The sequence below is a fragment of the Psammomys obesus genome, unplaced genomic scaffold (assembly GCF_907164565.1).
Source record: "Psammomys obesus unplaced genomic scaffold, mPsaObe1.curated_primary_1811, whole genome shotgun sequence".
Classification (NCBI taxonomy): domain Eukaryota; kingdom Metazoa; phylum Chordata; class Mammalia; order Rodentia; family Muridae; genus Psammomys; species Psammomys obesus.
In genome coordinates, this window is record NW_026596046.1 from 6,029,884 (window position 1) to 6,046,842 (window position 16,959).

Genomic DNA, 16,959 nt, shown 5'->3' on the forward strand with positions numbered 1-16,959 from the left:
CAGAGAAGGAAATCTGAGACTCCATGACTGAAAGCAGAGGCCTGGATGCCTCAGAATCCCTTGTCTGCCCAGCTCTCCCTACCACCTTGGAAACATGCTCTTAGGTCACAGCCCTGACCTCCTAAGAAATCTGTGGCCCCAGAGCCCAACACCTATGAGAATGGGTATCTATGTCTAAGTTCCTATCTCTAGTGAAGCCATCAGAAGCCTACATCCTAGGCCAAAGTGGGGGTTCAATGGCTTCAGCCCACTGTGCTCAGTGGAAATGCCTCATGCACAGACTTTTTAGGAACCCCCCCCCCCGCAGTTGCCTCCATGACATCCATCACATCCCTTGGGGGAACCGAGCCAAGCCTCTCCCAGTCATCATAACAGCATATCTGAGATTTAACTTGAAAAAGGTTCATTTGGATCATAGTTTTGAAGGTTCCAACCTACAAGCAGTGGGTCTTTTATTATTTTGGGTCTTTGGGCGAGATCACATGTCTTAGAGAAAAGGTCAGCTGAACTGCTTGCCTTATACCAGAAAGCAGGGCAGCAGGAGCAGAGAGGGGCTGAGGTTCCACAAGCCCATCAAAGGCATGCCTCATGCACCTAGGAGCCTCCCGTGGGTTCCCCTCTTCTTAAAGGTATCAGAGCCTCCCCAGAGTGCCCGACATGGGCCTTTGAGATCCAAGCCAGAGCGCAGAGATACCACTGTAGAGAATGTGGATCCTTGAGGCGACAGACAGGTAGACAGAGCTGAATGAGAAACCCAATCACGGTGTCTAATGAGAAATGTCCTCAACTGTAGGTTTTCCTTGACTACTAGGCCACATCTCCCGGATGACCCCAGCGGAGGCTTGCCTGTACCAGATGCTGCTGGTGATGATGAGAGCACTAAGGGGCAGAGCAATCTTGATGGAAAAGCTGAGACACGGCCGTGCCTTTGACGGCACTCTTAAATATGGAGACCCCATAGGCGGTGGTTGCCTTGCGTAACAGTAGCTGGCATGCATCGGGGAGTCAACATGCTCCTCATCTGAGGGGAATTTAAACGTGCGAGGAGTTAGGTGTTCCCCGCATTCTACCTGTGGTCCTAGAAGCCTCTCCACGGCTCTGGCCATGCGCTTGTGTTTGCGATCTATTGACTTGCAGGCCAACTCAGAGCAGCCTTGACAGGAGGGTGTGCAGGTTAGCCGGGTGTGTGGTGCGGAGGGGTGGCAGTCCATCCCTCTCCACTCTCGGCCTAACTCTCCTCAGCTTCCCATTTAGACAGTGCTCCCTGCCTTCTCAGTCTGTGAGGGTGCTCACCCCGAGGCTGGAGTCTTCAGGCTGGGTTTCTTTTTGCAAGGCAGCCAGGTACTATGTATGGGGGGAGGGGGGCGATGCAGAGGGCTCCAGCGGCAGTCACGTGCGCTTGTGCAGTGGAGACTCCCTCCCTACGAAGTTCTGAGCTGATCCTGCCCACCTGCAGGACCCCAGGGAGGGGGTGGGGGGGAGTAGAGCCAGTGTAGGGCTCCAGGAGTGGGACACCCCTCCACAGGTCACTCGGTACAGCTGAAGGATCCCACCCACCCCGGCTCTCTGAAGAGGGGATGGCTGCTACTTTTTACACATGTAAAAGCAAAAATGTAAGTCCTCGAGCAGCTGGGGGACAACTGAGGGGCAAAGAGACCAAGGGGGGGATGGGCAAGCCAGCCCCGAGACTAAAGAACCCTAAGAGACAGAAACCTGTGACTTGGGGGAGGTGGCGTCAGGGAATGGCCATCCTGCCACGTGTGAACAATGACTGAGATGCTAGCATGGCCTGAAGCCTCTCAGGTGACTCTCATCGACTCCTGCCGCCCACCACTTCATTTCTACAAAGTGGAATAGGGCCACTGTCATAGGATGTCATTTGCAAGGTCAGCAGTCCACCGAATTTCTCCCTTCCTCAGAGCCCGCACTTGGGAAAAGGTGAGCAGGGACCATGTATTGGGCAGCCAAGGAGAGGGTCCAGCTCATGTGCAAAGAACTGATTGATGTCTGCAGCCAACGACCACCAAGGGCGAGAGCCCTGCCGGCGGCAGAGAGAGAGAGACAGAAACAGACTCCCTTGCCCCGGCTGGCCTGACATCTTCAGCGAGACCTTGTATGCTCCTCAGAGTTCCTGCCTGACCCTCCAGGCCAGACCTTTCTCTGAACCAGCAGCCCTCACAGCAGTCCACTGGGGTGTCAAGGTGACATATATATTATGGCTCTCTGTATCTTCAGGCTCCATATCTGTGGACTCAGTCAAGTGTGGATTGGAAACCTTGAGGAAAATACTGCATCTGTACTTAAATGCACAGATCCTTTTCAGCTGTGCACCCCTCCTCCGGTACACCATGGTGACCGTGCACAGCGCTTGCAGCTTCTTAGCCTTACTCGCCGAGAGATGACTGAAGGGACACAGAAGGGTGTACCCAGGTTACATGCAAATAGTACACCATCTTTAAGTCTATCTATAGAAGAACTTGAGCACCTCAGATTCTGGGATCAGTAAGAGTTCCTAAAGCCAGTCTCTTGAAGATATAGAAGGATGAATGGACTCCCCTCAGAAGCATGAAGATTAAATAGATTATCGATCCCTATCATCGGCAACCAAAATAAATAAATAAATAAATAAACAAACAAACAAATGTTCAGCTCTGGGGCAGGCATAAGCTGGCTTGTGTAGAGTCTCTCTTGATGTTTTGGGGTTCTGGAGGCATTGTCTATAAAGCAGTGGCAACCTCAGGGTCACCTTGGTTTTTGCTGTTCCAGCTCTCCCCATTAGTGCAACCCCAGCTAACTTTGTAGAGATCCTGGGACACCCCGAGTGTGTGGCTCACTTCAGTCTCTGCCTGGGCAATCTGGCCTGCAACCCTCGGAGGCACATCATACAGTTAGACTCTTAGTCTCTCCAAGCTGTCTTCAGAGGCACCCAAGATCCACTCAGTTCCTGACTCTGAGGGTCTTGAGGGGATAGGAGACAGAGAACTTCCTCTTCTCTCCATCCCCTAAAATCTACCACAGCTGGGTAGACACTGGCCTGCAGGACGCCAGGCTGTTGCTTTGGTGTGGATGCAGTTTGTCTCCTGTGAAACTCATGTTGAATTCACAGTACGATGGGTTGAGGTAGGATGGGATCTCTAAAAGATGTCTGGGCCTTTCGGGGCCATTCTTCTCTGGAGTTGGACTAGCCACCTCACGAGCGCTTGTCACAGAGCTTGTGAGGCTATTGGTTGCATGAACCTGCTTATCCTCTTCTCCACCCTGGGATGTAACGTGGGGCCTTTGCCATGCTATTATCATACCCTTAGGCTGGGGAGATGGCTCAGTTGGAAAAGGGCTTGCAGTGTAAGCATGAGGAGCCAGGTCCTATTCACAGTGCCCGTGTAAGAAGCTGGGCACGCTGACAAACATCACACAGCGCTGGGGAGGCAGACACAAGAGGATCCCTGTGGCTTGCTGGCCAGCCACACTAACCTAACCTGGAACACTGGGTCCCAGTGACAGACCCTGTTTCAAAAAACAAGCTGGCTAGCGCTGATGGAGGGACAACCATTTGACCTCTGGCCTCCATATGCATGCACATGCTCTCACATGAACACAAACACACCCGTGTACACACATGAGAGGGAGAGAGAGAACAAATGACTATATCACACTCTTAGACGTTTTGGTTTCAGTAACTCCAAGCCAAAATATATCTGTTCTCTAGAAATCACCCAGTCTGGCGTAGTCTGTAATAGCAACAACACAAAACAGCCTAACATCCTTCAGGCTAGCATCCGTCTCAGGGGCAGCTGCCCTGGGAGCCCAGCTGTGGTGGGTTTGAGCGGGAGGGAGGAAGCTTACTTCTCCCCATTCTCCTGGGGCCCTCAGAGTCAGAAACACACAGACGGATCTTGGGCACCTCTGAGGACAGTTTTAGAAAGCCTCTAAGAATCTAGCTGGATGACTTGCCTGAACATGTCCCCATGAGCATGTCTCTCTGCTTCTGGAGGCTGCAGGCCAGAACACCCAGGCAGAGACTGAAAGTGGGCCATGGCCCCAGGGAGCCCTTAGTGACCAAGGCGGTATTCTCCGAGGGTCACCCCTTCCCAGGAAGTAGGCAGATTGTGTGGGGCTGGGGTTCAGGAAAGGCAGAAGCTGGACTGTAGCTTGGTCAATTATCAAGGACTCCAAAGCTGGGGTAGCTCTCACAGTGTCCCACGCTTAGAAAAGGGACTGAGGTTTGCACCGATAGCCTATTGGTCACTGGATCTGGGCTGCCCTGGAATTCCCTTTGTGGGAGAGGCAGCTCTCCTCAGTTAGGGTAATTCCCCAGAGGGTTGATGACTCCCAGACACAGACCTGGAAGGTCCAAGAATTCACAAACTTTCCTTCCCTGGGACCATAAGTGGCGTGACTAAATCCTGAAGGTGGAGGAGGGTTTCAAGAGAACATGGAGGAGAAGTGAAGAAAGACGTCTCACACAGCTTTGAGCTCCCAGGCCAGCGCCAGGCCTGCAGAGACAAGTTCAAGCAGCCGAACCTAGATTTGACTCACCCCTGGGGACCATGACCCCAAATGAAGCTCTGCTCCTCATGGATGCTCAGTAAAGCTACCACAGCACCTGGGCCCTTGTCTTCTCCTTCTCTGCCTCCTCTGGGATGCTCATGATGTTCCACCCTAGAGGATGCCACCTATACTATATGGACCGCCAGCTTCCTCAGTTTCCAGCTCCTTTTCAAGAAGGAGCAGCAGCAGCTCCCAGCACCAGCAGGAATCACATCTATGACCACTGTCGCAGTGCTGAGTGCTGGTTCACCCCAGGACTTGGTGGCCTAGGAAGTAAACAATTATTTACGTCCCAAGCCTGCAGGCTGCTGTCTTGGGCTGGGCCCACCTGGGCTGTGGTCCTAGCTGCTGACTGATCTAGGGTAGCCTTGGCTTGGGTTCGAGGGGAGGGTCTGGGATGCCACTTTTCTTTTAGAAGCCTTGTCTACTTCCAGGTAAGTTGAGGTGTGGCCCAGGGCCACTGAGGGAGCCCCGTTGGCCAGCACTTGTGTATATATATTGTGTATGTATGTGGGGGGTGTGTGTGTGTGTGTGTGTGTGTGTGTGTGTGTGTATGTACCTGTGGGTGGTATATGTGTGTCGAATGTGTGTGTGCATGTTAACACATACACATGACGGTATGGAAATGTGGAGGCCAGAGGAGAAGATCTGGGGTCCTGCCTCATCATTCTCCACTTTATTCCCCTGAGACAGGATTTTTCATTAAACCTGGAGCTAGGCTGGCAGCCAGAATGACCCAATGACCCTCTTGTCTGTAAGCCCTCAGAGGTACAGGTACATGGGGCCGTGCCCAGCTTCTCACCTGGGTGCTGTGGATCTGAATCCAGCTCCTCATGCTCACGCAGCAAGTGCTCGCACCTATTGCTTCATCCCCTCGGGCTTGTCAATGCAACTTCAACCCAATGGTTTCCTTTGTTTGTTTTTGGAGAACGATTTTTTTCCTAGCACTGAGGCTTGAACCCTTAAACATGCTAGCCATTGCTCTATCAGCGAACCACAGTCCTAGCCCTGCCAGCACTGCTCAGCCTCCACTTGTACCCTACTTGTTAACACCCCCTTTGCCAAAGTAAGTTGACCGTCATAGGGTTAGAAAAGGCAATCCTGCAAGGGGCTGATGGCGGGGGGCGCACACAGGGAGGAAGGGACTCCTGGCCCCTGCCCTGAACGCTGCCAGACAGGATAGGACATGCTGACCACACTAGCTCTGACATCAGAATGAATGGTCGGGCCAGATGACAGTGCTTTCTGATAGCATTACCAGCATCCACCGGGCCCCAGGAGTCCAGAGTAAGCAAAATGCTCAAAGATACTAATTAGCCCTGCAAGGAGCTGACCTGTGTGGCTCTCGGTGTTGACAGCCAAGACTCCGAGGAATGCTCTGGGTAGGCAGTGCGGTAGTCTCTTCTTGATGGTGGCTGTATGGCTGGCCTGCACTGCATGGCTATGGGAGTTCGGGGCAAGATGGGCCAACGATGAGAGCCAGCCTTCCCTGGGCCCTTTGCCAAGCTAAGTTCTTGGTGGGTGTACAGCAGTGCTGTGGGGAAAAAAAGCATAACAGGGACAAGGAATCCAGTTCCCCTCTGGCAGATTTCTGTGACATTTTCCAGCTTGACCTTTCTCAGTTTGACATCACCAAGCTCCCACCACAGGCAGACAGACACACACACACACACACACACACACACACACACAGAGAGAGAGAGAGAGAGAGAGAGAGAGAGAGAGAGAGAGATTAATTTGATGAGGTCCCTATTACTGCCAACATCAAGAATAACATTCGTAACAACAGCGCTAAGGTTGATTTCCTGAGTTTATCTCACGAAGGATGAACTCGGTCCTTCCACTAAGCCTCTGAGCTCTGTATGCCTTTCTTTTCACAGCTGAGGAGACCATGGCAGGGGGACATTTGACAACTTGTCCAAGGTCAAACTACTGATAGCAGAGCTGTGACTAGACAGGTTCCCTGGCAGTCCAGACCGGGAGGCCTTTCTGTTTTCTAAGAAGATTGCCAAGTGGTTCGGTTGAGATCCCTCGCTGGAAGTTGGAGGCATTTGTGTAGCTTCTTTTCCTTCTCTTGACTTGAAACCCATTGTCCTCAGCCCTCGTGAATCATTTTGAAAGATATTTGGGAGGACAGGCTACATCTTTCAATGCCTGTCAATCCAGATAAACTTTTCTATAGCATCAGCTTGCAGTATCAGTCCTTGAGCCACGCTGACTAGTCACAGAGAAGACATGCTTACCACAGAGGGATCTGCAGCAGTGGGAGGTTCTCCGAAGAAGCACCCCTAGCTCTTGCTCCCCTAAGATCAAAGGAACCTCAATTTATTATGGTGTAAAGTGAGAAGGGAGTTTTCTCTCACCTATGCCTGTGCCCATTGTCGGGGTGGACTTCAGGACTGGCTTAATCCAGCTCGGACTTCTCAGTGACACTTTCCTTTCCCACCCCTAACTGTATTGGTTTCATCCTCAGTTTGCCTCCCTTCATGTTGCAAGCCTCACACCCACGTGCCCAGGGAACTGGAAAGTGCTGCTTTCCAGGCTCTCTCTTCAGGACCAGGATTCATTCTCCCATCCCACCATCTTACACTGGGCCACACACTTCCACTAAGTCATCGGAGAACCAGTTCCGTGGCCCAAGTTAATGCTCTGTGCTTAGTGGCTCAGGTCTGTATTCCTCAACCAATCCCAGGGCCCAAGCTGCCAGAAACCACTTGGCAGGCCTGGAGAAGGGGTAGATGTTGACAGACACCAAACAAATGAACTTGAAGTTAAAAAAAAAAAATGCAGAGGAGGTATGTCAGAAAGTAAACAAACCCCGAAACTAAACCCTTGCCTCCCAGAGTGGCCGTGTGTCTCAGGGAATGGCAGGTACACAGGCCGTACCCTAGTGCTGACTCCTCTGCCAGGTGTCCTGGTTGGCTTTGCAACTAAAGCCAGAGACAGAGGTGGGGTGTGGAAGACACAATGGGAGCAGGAGGAGAGGGACTCCCTGGCCTTCTTTTCACAACTTGCTGGCTGGGTGTGACACTGTCATCCCCTGCTGGGGACACATTCCTGAGGTTTCTTTAGAGTCTTGGGAACTTGAGGCCTTTGTACCTGTTGTGGCTTGAATATGAACCCCCGCCCCCCATACTCTCAAGGTCATAGACTGAGGCTTGATCTTCAACTGCTGGGGCTATTTGGAGAGGTTCTGGAGCCTCTAAGAAGTGGTGGAGAGTCCTTTGGGGTGTCTTATCCCTGTCCCCCTCCCACCTCTCCTTCCTGTCCACCATAGGAGAAACAGCTCTGATTCGCTACTCACTTCTGCCGCTGTGATGTTCTATATCATAATAGTCTCCAAACACAGAGCCAAGTGACCAGGGACTGAACCCTCTGAAACCATGAGCCAACAGTCAAGGCTGTTCCCATCAGGCAATAATTAATTAGTTAATTAATTAATGGTGTTTGTTTTTGTTTTTGTTTTGTTTTTTCTTTTGAGACAGAGTTTTTCTATATACCTTTAGATGTCCTGGAACTCACTATGTAGACCAGGCTGGCCTGAAACTCACAGTGATCCACCTGCCTCTGCCTCCTGAGTGCTGGGATTAAAGGCCAGCACCCTCACCTCCTCACCCAACCCCCCTCCACCAGGCATTTTGATGAAAATGTAACAAACACAACAGTCATTGTTTTGATTCCCGTGAGGCCTGACGCCCTCTGCCTGACTTGGGAAGGCTCTGCAGTAAAGCCCTTCCAGCAGGCAGCTGGCCTCGTGAAGCCCAAGCTGCCCCGTGTTCTGAGTGAGGCTCTCCATGGCAACTCCAGATGTGCTTAGACAAGGCAGCCTCGCCCCCTGTTCAGCTGGGGACTCAGAATGGAGCAATCTGCCGCTCAGCAGGCTGGGCTCCCCTGCTCCCCACACGGTACTCCCCAGGGTGCAGTGACTGTCACCCAAAGCCAGTCACCAGTCCGAAGCCAGCATGCAGGGCCACTTCCAACTTGAAATCAAACACATGGGGATCTGGAAAAAATGGCTTAGTGGCTGAGTGTGTTTGCTGAGCAAGCATGAGAGCATGAGTTCAAATCTCTGGTAGTCATGTAAGAGGCTGGCTGTGGCTACACTCACGCCTGTGACCTCAGTGCTGGATTGGAGACAGGCAGCCAGCCTCACTAGAGCTTCTGTATCAAAGGAACAAAGCGGAGAACGCTAGACATCCTCCTCGGGCCTCTGTGCACAAGCCTGTGCGTGTATAACCTCATCCACAGGGGTGCATAGGCTGCATGCGCGCGCACACACACAGACACACAGACACACACACACACACACACACACACACACACACACACATGAATATTGGACAAATGGGCCTTGTTTCTTCTTTCTTTAAGTGACCTCATCTCCGAAGAGATTGTGTTGTGGTTTGGAAAGAGCAGCATTTCCTGGCCAGGCTCAGCACAAAGTCAGCAAGTATGGTGCCCTCTCGACTAGTGGCAGCCCAGAGCTGGGAGAGCCGGGCACAACGCCTGCGCTGAGGGCTTTACCTCAGCAAGGCCCATGACATCCCAGTATGTAGGATAATATATATATATATATATATATATATATATATATATATATATATATATATATATATAATAATTAAATTAAATTATATATATAATTTATAGCATACATATATCTTCAACCTTATAAAACAGAGATCCTAAGCCATAATCGGTGAACGAGGCTGAGTCTGACCAAGGGCTCCACCTGGGTTGAGTGCAGTATTAGCAGCTCACATTTTCACTCTTTGCAAGTTCTTGGCAGGGCCGCTGAGGGCAAAGGGCTGTCTGCACAAGGAGATAGGGTACAATGTCTGACCTTGTTTGGGCTTAAAGGCCTCCAAGTAACTTGTCCCAGCACTTAGAAGCTCGGCAATGCCAAATGTCTCAAAAAACTGGGCCCCGAGCCACCAGGAGAGGAAAAGAGGCCATGGACTTGGCAGGAGCGTGTCATCTGAGTGGAGGTTGGAACCAGGCCCCGGGGAGTGAATTGCTCTGAGAATTGCTTTCCTATACCATGCTGCCTCCCGACCTCACTCAGCTCTCTGGCTGTGGCGCCACAGACTGTACTTAGCCCCAGAGAGTAAGGGACAGGTAGGAGGGGAGAACTTGGGGCTGATGAATGGAGAGGTTGGGCATATTCTACGATGAATCCCATTCTAGGAGTATCTCTTTGTCTCCACATTCATAAGATGAAGAAATAAGAGTATAAATAGCTCAAGGGACCCAGTCTGAACACTTTTTCTAAATGCAAACACGTGACACCTCCAGACGAAGGGTGCATCTGGCCCTTGGAGTCAGAAGGACATGAGGATGTTGGTGTGTGGGAATGGGAGAGTGTCACCCCCAGTGTCGGCTTCTCTTGGCTCGAAAGATGGTTCAGCCTCCCTTCTGCACCGTCCTCCATTCTCCAGTTTCAGAGAGCCTCAGAGGAGCCCTTGAGAACTTGCGTTCAGGGCCAAAGGGAAGAAGATCCAGGCAGCACTGAACAGAGGCAAGGGCCCGAGTCTTAGATCAAGCCGGGTTTGCAGCAGCCCAGAGCCTGCTAGCCTGACCGAGGCTGTGCTGAAAGAAATCTCTCCTTTGATTACAAAGAGAAATGGGACCTTAAAGTAGCTGTTACTTCAGGTTTCTGAGGTAGATAAAAATCTCTCCGGCATGTCTGGCCTTCGGGTATAGACTTCAAAGGGCCCCGGTGGAGCCCTTGGGTGGCCACTTGATTCCATCTCCTCTCCCCGAAACATCACTTCTCTGTGGCTAGAAGCACCTTGCTCTCAGCTTCCCCACATCTGTCCTTATGCCACCAGAGGCACATCTGGGGTGGCCAAAGGCAGCATGTCTGTGTGGGATATGCTGCTGTACACACCTGCAGATATGTTAGCCCTGATGTTGAGAGGTGCATGAACCCCCCCACCCCACCCCTAGACAGTATGGCGGACAGGAACCAGAGAGAAGGGCTAGCCCAGGTCTGTCTGCACTGCAAACACTCATGCCTGGTGCATCCAGCCATGTTGGGCTGTCTCTGTCCCCAAAGGGCTACAGAAAGGACGTCAGGAGGTTTCCAAGAACGGCTTTAAGTTCAGATTTGGGTCTGTGGAGAAGTAGGACCCACTCTTTTTTTAAGAGAATCTGCTCTTTTCCTTTTTCATATCTGAAGAACTCTGTCTGGTTTTCATCAGGAGGAGCCTTTATTTTTAAGGCATTAAAATCTCTGGCATTAGTAACCCCAACACCCCAACACTACAGAGCAGCAGCAGCTAGCGAGCTCCAGAACCTGGGAAGGTCCCATGGGGACACCTGGGAAGCTGACCACAACTTAGAGAGCCTCTCTCCACAAATTCTCTCCACAAGCTTCTGGCAGCCTCGCCTCAGCATGAAGACACATTAAAAAAAAAAAAATTTTTTTTTTTTTTTGCAGCATTTAGGATCCAGGATCATTTTCATAAGTAAGAAGACAGGGAGGTGACATCACCACACACCTGCAAGAGTCACTTCAAGTCAGGGATGCAGAGCTGTCCCGCTGACAACAGCCCAACCGTCCCATTTCTCAGGAATGAATGAGTTCAGGTGTCCTGAGTCCTCTGGGCAAACAATCTGCAATTTCCTCAACCACAACCTGCCTCAGGGAGCTTAGGGTGGACATGGTGATGTCTGGTGGAGGAGGAAGACTAAGACTCTAGGAGAATCTTCTCCAGAAGGCATCATGCTCACCCCTTGCCAGGGACATGGCCTGTTTGGGTGTAAATGTTTAATGGCCCTCAGTGGCCATGTGCTAAAGCCTTGGTCGCCAAAGTAGGGATTTCGGGAGATAGTAGGCCCTGTAGAAGGAGAGCCTACTAGGTCATGGGGCATGTCCTTGGGGAGAACAATGGCCTAACAGCGACTTCCCATTCCTTGTTTCTGTCCTCGAGGTGGGAAACTTTGCTCCACCATGAGCTCTCACAATGGTGTGTTGCCTTGCCACAGGGCCAAAGCAAAAAGGACAGCCAATCACAGGCTAGGACTGTTAACACTGAGCCCAAAGAAACCTTTTTCCCTTTATAAGTAGGTTATCCAGGGTATTTTGTTACAGTAACAGAAGGCTGACTGTCACACTGTGGAAATGTGGTGAGTGGAGGGCTTGATGCCACCATTCCTACTTTATTTGACTTGTTTCTCATTTACTTGCTTCATCTAGTCATATGCCTGATCTTTCGAGTACTCCAAAGTGAGGTTTTCTTGTGGGTAGCCCCTTTTTCCCAAGGGCCTGTTTCTTGGACAATCTCCTAAATTCCCAGTAGCCTTTGCTATCTTTGGCTCACAGTGTTGGCGGTTCTAGCCTATGACTGGGTTTCCTTCTTGGCCCCTCAACAATCTCATTCAGAGGATTTCTCTAAATAAATAAATAAATAAATAGATAAAACCATTTTCTTTGATGTGTATGGGTGTGTATGCCTCACTCGCATGAAGTAGAATCAAACCTGCGCCCTTCCCAAGTGCAACAGGTGCTCTCAGCGGCCGAGCCACCCCTCAGCCCAGACTCGGTCTGTTTGTTAACACACCTGGTCGTACTTGTCTTCAGTCAGTCCCAGAATGTTTCCAGCGTTTCCTTACCTCAGAGCTGCCTATCACAGTGCTCCTCTGTCTGGAACATTCTTCCCTGCTTCTCTCCGCTCTGACAGCTTTGCATCTTCCAAACACCCTGGCCACCTCTGCCTCTCACCTCTCCCTTCCTGGGAACTTACATCCATGTTACAGTCTGTTTCTCCCTTGGGGACAGGCCCCAGCTCTGTCCTGCTCACTTGAGTCCCAGAGTAGATGAGTAAACTTTAACCTTGGATCTTTTACAATCAGGCTATGAATTATTAGCTTCGACTCCTCCATGTCCTTTGGCCAGTGTGGGTGCAAATATCTGTCCTCACAATAATCTCTTAAGACTGACAAAGAGAGATGACATTCCTCTGTATGAACACAGCTCTGCTTGGTGGCCCAAGCAATGGGAAATCTTGGCTTCCTTCTGGCATGTGGACTTCATCATTACAGACTGGGCCTTCAACGGTGACACACACGCAGATGTGTTCTCCTCACATATGGACCTGGCAGGAAGAGGAGGCTAAAACCCTAGAGAGGGGTTAGGTGCTGGTTGGGCCACATTTCCTGGAAGTGCTGCATTCCAATGACTCCCCACACCAGCCTGGCCCCACTGTGGGTCTCTCTCACAAGTGGGGTCAGGTACTCCTCATGGCTTTGTGACAAGTCATCTTTTCAACCTGATGGCGTCTGGAGTGAGATCTCCCTCCCTCCCTTGCTGCTTTCCACTCCGGCTGACACACTGCCAATCTCTAAACGTTGTTTCAGGTTTTCCTTTGCTGTTTTGCTGCTGTGAAGTCTGCCTTGTTAACACCAGGTGCTGAAAAATGAAAACTTATCTCCTCCATCAGCAGCATCAAAGCAAGGTGGGGCAGGATGGTTTCAACTAGCCCTGTGTGTCCCGAGGGCATCTGGCCTCTTGTCAGTTCCTCTCTCCCCGAGGGGCACAATACTATCCACCCAAGCCCTACGCAGCTGCTCAGCCTCACCTTTGCTCAGTGAGGTATCACACGGTGTGCTCAAGTGCAGGAGAGAGCTGGCATTTCTCCGCCGAAGGTGTATCTTCTGTTTCCTGCCGTTTGACTGGGAGGCTCTAAGAATAGTTTTTTTTTTTTTTTTTCTGGTAGCAGAGCTTTAACCACCTAGAAAGCTTAATTAAGCTTTCCCACTGCATTTTTTTAATTGAATTAGTAGCAAGAGAGTATTTTTAGGACGGAGGTGATTATTTCATGTAACAGATACATGTCTAGATATTCTGAAACCTCTATATAGGCCAGAGCAGCTAGAGAGCAGGCTCAGGGAGTCTGAAAGTGCAGTGGCTTGCTTCTTAGGCACAGCATCACCATGACAGTTATTTATTCTAGTCATTCATTATTTATGCCCTCAATTCTTTTTTTCCTAAGCAGGAAGGAGAGGTTTTTTTTTTTTTTTTTTTTTAATGAACATGTAGCCAAGTCTGGCCTTCGTCTCCACTTCCAAGTGCAGGGAATCCAAGTGTTCACCTGGGTATTAACCTTTGGGAAGGAGAATTCTTGGTTTTGGTTTTGGTTTGTTTTAGAGCATAGTGGTAGGCCCTATGAGCTCCTGGTCTGAGTGGGGTTCCTTCCTAGACTCCAGTTGGAATTTTTCTCGTGTTTCAGAGGAGCCACACTATCACGTGGGGGAGTTTTGTATAGTACACTGCTCTGAAAAGTAAAAGTGGCATTAGGACATTGTGCTAGGAGGGAGCTACAAGTTCAGAAAGCAGGCAGCCACATAACGAAAGCTTGGGAGGGCATTGTCCCACCAGCCACAGTGACGATTCAAAGCAGAGGTACCAGATGGCATGTTTTCACAAAGAAGGCTCTGGTGAAAAACACCACATGAAATGCTCCGGGTGAATGAAACTCCCAGGTTTTCTCGGAAGGGGCCTTCTGTGCACAAGGGATGAGAATTATTTCAATGTTGGCGGGGGGGGGGGGGGGCGGCAATGCAGTACTCGCTCTGGTTACACTTCCAGGTCAAGGCTGGCCAACTGCTGTATCCAGCTGAAGCTGGGGTCTATGCAGATGATCTGCATTCACAGGAAGCGGGTTTCCAAAAGGGACCGGTGAGGGATCCTGAGAGGAACTCAAGGGCGAGGTAGGGTGGGGAGGGTGGGGCGGGATGAGTTCTATTTGTGGAATTTTCCACCTCCTTTGAGATGGGTTTGCCAATTGAGATACATCAGTGAGATCCATGCAAAGATATAGGAATGGGCATGAGTGTCCCAAAAAGAAGGTGGCATGTGAAGACAACTCCCGAAGGTGGCCACAGGCACATGTGGAAGTCAAGTTATTTCTTGCTTTCTTTTGATATTGGTGGTATCAGATGCTTCTGCTCTTTAATCTCATGTTTCCATGCTTGCCTTTAGAGTGTCAATATTTCTTACGTCTCTTCTTCTGCCAAATATGGCAAATCCAGGGGTTTTTTGTAGAGAACCATGCACTGAAGCAGTCTACAGTGTCTTGATTTGGGCTTGCTTTACTGACCTGCAAAATCACCACTATCCCCTTAGCTTCCTTCCTGCAGACTAAGCTGAGGTGGCTTCACTACAGTCTAAACATTGGTCCTCGTTCAAAGCAGCAACATCATCACAGTTATGAACCTGGAGAGACTGGAGGGCAATCTCAGCTGCTGGCAGGGAGTGACCAGAAGAGCAAAAACTAACCAACAAACAACAGGGCACTGAATCCCAGGACTGTGACTTGGTGGAGGCAGAAGTACCAGCCCACAGCATTTCCTTTCTTACAATTAGATTTTCTCCCATTGACCACAGTGCTTAAAAACATTAAAACAAAAGACAGCCGGGAGACATGGTTGTTGGAAAACTCATGCTCCGTTTTAGGACTTGCCGTCTTCTCTAAGTGGTGGTAGTTTTGTCTCCCAGCCCTCCACACCCTCCTCAACTCATTCCAATCTCTTCACACTTGCTAGTCTGCACGACAACTTGGCCACCAAGGCTCCTGAAGGGTGGGTTGCTCTGCTCTTCTGCATCCCTCGGCCCGGGGCCTCCTACTGCTGCCTGGATTTTGGTGCCATTTTCTCCTTGGCATTAACACAGCCCTTTCTCTGAGCTGTTTGTTGAAACTATAGATCCCAAGTCCCATTTCTCAGTGACTCTGTGAACCCTTCCTATTTTGGCCATGCTTCAGATGCAAATGAACACAGTGGATTTAGCATTTAAGGTCGGGCTTAATTGATCCGACCTCAGATCATCCTGTTGTTGCCCTTAAACAATGTGCTGAGCAGAAATGGTTTTGTGAAACCTTTGATGAGACCTCATGGCAGTGGTATGCCAGTCACAGTAACTGAATTATACTCTGACTTACATCATATTGCATGGCTCTACTAAAAAAAAAAAAAAAAAGAAATTGACATAAACAAAAGGCTAAAAGTTTTCCACGTTTGCTCTGGTTGGAAAGAGCTAAAGTGACATGCTTAAAAAAGCAGCAGTGATCCAATGCTTGCTTATTAAAGAATTCATTAATTAAAGAATTAATCTCTCAAATAGATGGGGGCTGCATAGCAAAAAGGGGGAGGAAACTGGTATTTCTAAGCACAACAGAACAAAAACTGCATTAGGTTTAAAAATACATTAAATATACAGCTGCATGGACGATATGTTAAACAGACAGGCTGCCAGCGATTGGTGTGGTTTTCACCACTTAATAGGTATAAAACAACGGGCTATGGCAGCGTCCATAGGAAGACATGTCCATCCACGCTGAGGCGGTAACTGGGATTCTAAGCATTGTCTTCATGGTTTGCTCTGGCCCGCAGACTTGCTTTTGTAATCCAAATAAGGCATTTTAATTGGAATTAGAAGTTATGTGAATACACATTACACTGAGTATCCCCAGAGGAAAACGGGGGCTGAAGAGACATCCTGAATGGAGCAAGCAGTCTGGGCGCAGCTTCCCTGGATGGGTGAGCTCCAGGAGCTGCTCAAAAACCCAGCTTTCCTGGGTTCTCTCAAGTGGCAAGCTCAGACTAATGATGTTAGGGCAGGAATTTATGCTTTCTTAAAAGTCCTTAACAGTCCAGGCAACTGAAAACAGCAAACACATACCTCAAGAGATTTAGTACTCTATCCTCTTTAGAAGCATGACAATTTGGATCCACTAACAGAGAGGCAGGGCAACTCTTTGGCCTGCGGATCTAACTATGATCAGTTTCAGAGAACTACAAAGTGCCTTGGGTTATTTTGAGACTACTTGATAATATTATGAATATTTAATATTTTTTACTGAAAAGATAGGACTTTTAGTAAATAATTCCTCCCTGTACATCTGTTCTAGAAAAAAAAATTATATACCAAAGCAATTCTGGGAATCTAGGTAAAAGGCAAGTGTGAGTTCCAACAACCTGAAAATACTTCTTAGTACTTAATGATCTCCCATTTGTTCTTAGAGACATCAGTTCAAGAGTGTCTAGCATTCAGTGGGCTCTTGGGGGCCCTTCACTGCAATGGTTGCTGATGACTCCATAGCGAATGGGCTATTCCAAGGTAGAGCCTTGCTGGAAGAAGTGAGTCACCAGACATGTACCTTGGCAGGATGCAGAGCCAGTTTCCTTCATCTCTGTTTCCTGGTCACCCCAAGATAAGCCACTTCCTTTGAAATACGCTCTGGCTGCCAGGATGTCCTGCCTCAACCCAGGCCCAAAGCAATAGAGCCAGCTGATCGTGGAATGAGATCTCTGAAACCCTGAGCTAAAATACAGCTTTCACCTTTTAACTTTCTTTTCTCAAGATGTTTTTTTTTTTTTCCTAGTGTTAGAAATTAACACAACCAAAGG